This window comes from Pseudophryne corroboree, chromosome 5 (genome assembly GCF_028390025.1).
Source record: "Pseudophryne corroboree isolate aPseCor3 chromosome 5, aPseCor3.hap2, whole genome shotgun sequence".
Lineage (NCBI taxonomy): Eukaryota > Metazoa > Chordata > Amphibia > Anura > Myobatrachidae > Pseudophryne > Pseudophryne corroboree.
In genome coordinates, this window is record NC_086448.1 from 772,013,990 (window position 1) to 772,016,902 (window position 2,913).

General features: G+C 41.5%; 1 pseudogene; it reads left to right on the forward strand.

The window, feature by feature from the left end:
* The first annotated feature begins 1,280 nt into the window (after positions 1–1,280).
* LOC134930747 (5S ribosomal RNA) lies at positions 1,281–1,399 on the forward strand (annotated as a pseudogene).
* Positions 1,400–2,913: the final 1,514 nt, after the last annotated feature.

Below are 2,913 nucleotides of genomic sequence, written 5' to 3' on the forward strand. Positions count from 1 at the left end.
TAATCACATGTCACCACTCTGAAGTTTATACACCTGTATTATATGCCCATGCCATATGTTGGAATCACAGCGGTAACTACCATATTCAACATGGCGTCTTTATTCCCGCGATAGCTCAGCTACCTATCATGTCCCTTGCCTCTCTACTCCACCTCATAACCTGTTACCTAGCAACCGCGAACTCTAGCGGTTTTACTAGATAATTAACCTGTCCCCATTGGCTAATTACCTTGCTAGCTGCTATAAATAACATGCTCCCCCGCCGGACCGCACGGAACCCGGAAGTGAGCGAGCCCACAGGGTGAAACGCGTTTTCTGAAAGGGGATCCGTCAAAACACAGTCCTACTATGGCATTCTCCAAATACACCTGCATGGCTTTCCTGCATTTCTCACGGATTGGAGATTCGTAAGCCCCTGCTGTCCTGTGTCCAAGTGTCACAGACAGCAACCATATAATAGAGGAAATTCACATCATTTATTATTTATCTTTCAGTTTATTTATATGGTTTAGATTGCCATAACAACTTGCTGCCAATGGGCCTTTCCTATATCAAGTGAATATTTTGGTCTCCTCTCTCAGTTTAGCCAAGACAGAGTCACCTAAAAGCTATTTTCTATTCTAAGAGTATAAGCAACTCACACGTAATATTATCGGTTGCTGATACTTTCATTGCATATTCACATCTATATACTTTGCTGTAACTCTTGCTTCGTCCAGCAGGGACGAAAACTTTTCATATTATTGCATATGCACCTACCCTGCTTAATTTAGTTAGACAAACTGTGTATCACTAATATCCTATAAATGACATAAGGCATCTGCAGGTATACTATCAAATACTACGCTAATCTGTCCTAATATGATGTATATTTGTGTCTCATTTTGAGTATAAAGGTCTAATTCCCAGTCATTACATTGGACGTAGGACCAGGATCGTATGACTTCACAGCATTATTCATTGTGTCATGTGACATATCAATCTCATTGATAACAGAAAGTTATAACCTTCAATGAAGGTATCTGACAAATAAGCAGTTACATTATATGTTCCAACCAACTAGTAGATCTCTTTATTCTTTGTTCACAAAATTTCGTGGACTCTCATTCATGATTCCCGGTACACGATACCACATCAGTGGGATCTTCTGAACCGAGTCTAACGTGAAAAGCAGATCCACATATTTTCACAAATCTTTCCTCCTCTTCCTTTTTTTCTTTCCATTGTCTTTTTTCTTATTTTCCTATATCGGTGCACTCTCATTGGTGTACACACTCAACCTCTACTACCATACCACGCTGTCAGCGCCCGATCTCATCCGAACTTGGAAGCTAAACAGTGTTGGGCCAGGTCAGTATCAGGAAAGGCGACTACCTGCGAATACCTGGTGTTGTAGATTAGGAAATAATTTCCCTTTGCGTGTGATCCAAAACACCAACAGCAGTATCACCACTATCTCTAATTTGGCAATCTTCATATATATAATTCGCACCAATTAATAGCTTATTTGGTTGACTTGGTATGCCGACAAATCAACAATTTTCCAACATATGGCATGGGCATATAATACAGGTATATAAACTTCAGAGTGGTGACATGTGATTACCTCTCTAGCTATCTACAATTTATGTAAACAACAAAACTTTTTCATAGAAACTGTGTTTTGACCAATCCCTGGTTCCATCAATACAGAAACCCTGTACTGGTCAGGGGAAATGGGGGTATGACTATCCTATGTCTACAACCTTTCCACATACTCTTTGGAATAAAGAGACCAGAACATTTTAATATTTTTCCACTTTATTAATTTTTCTTGTATAGATCATTGGGAAGGCTAATTTTGTTTTACTAATACTAATAAAAGTTATGTCTTAATAATTTCTTGAATTTTCACTAATTACTTATTCTCCTAAAGAGTGCGCCCACACTAGAGCCTTCTTTTTTTCTCCCCTTTGTAAGTCTACATGTTACATCTGCCCACCTCCAGTGCAACATGGGGGGTAATTCCAAGTTGATCACAGCAGGATTTTTGATAGCAATTGGGCAAAAGCATGTGCACTGCAGGGGGGGGGGGGGCAGATATAACATGTACAGAGAGAGTTAGATTTGGGTGGGTTATTTTGTTTCTGTGCAGGGTAAATACTGGCTGCTTTATTTTTACACTGCAAATTAGATTGCAGATTGAACACACCCCACCAAATCTAACTCTCTCTGCACATGTTACATCTGCCCCCCCTGCAGTGCACATGGTTTTGCCCAATTGCTAACAAAAATCCTGCTGCGATCAACTTGGATTTACCCCCATGGTTTTAGCCATCTGCTAACAAATTTGCTGCTACGATCAGGTCTGAATCAGGCCCTATATGCAATATCATGTATTGGGCCCCACTGCCACCAGTAATAAATGGGACAATTCATTCCTTTGTCTGTTGAATTTACTGCAGTGACTGCAGCAGCGGAGATCAGTGCATAGCAATGGGATGGTGCAAAAAAAAGATCGCACAAGCGATCGCAAGGTGATTGACAGGAAGAGGGCGTTAGTGTGGTGGCAACTGACCGTTTCCAGGAAGTGTCTGAAAAAACGCAGGCGTGGTCAGGCGTTGGAAGGCAGTGTCTGACGTCAATTCCGGTCCCGGACAGGCTGAAGTGATCGCAGCGGTTGAGTAAGTCCTGGGATGCGCAGAGACTGCACAAAATCAGTTTGTGCAGCTCTGCTACACATGCGTTCGCACACTTGCACAGCTAAAATACACTCCCCTGTAGGCGGCGACTATCTGATCGCAGCAGTGCAAAAATCGCTGCCCAGCGATCAGGTCTGAATTAGGCCCATTATTATATATAAATAGTATCCATACACATAGAATATGATCCCCATTGCAAATCATGTTCCTGCCGCTATAATGTACAGTATGT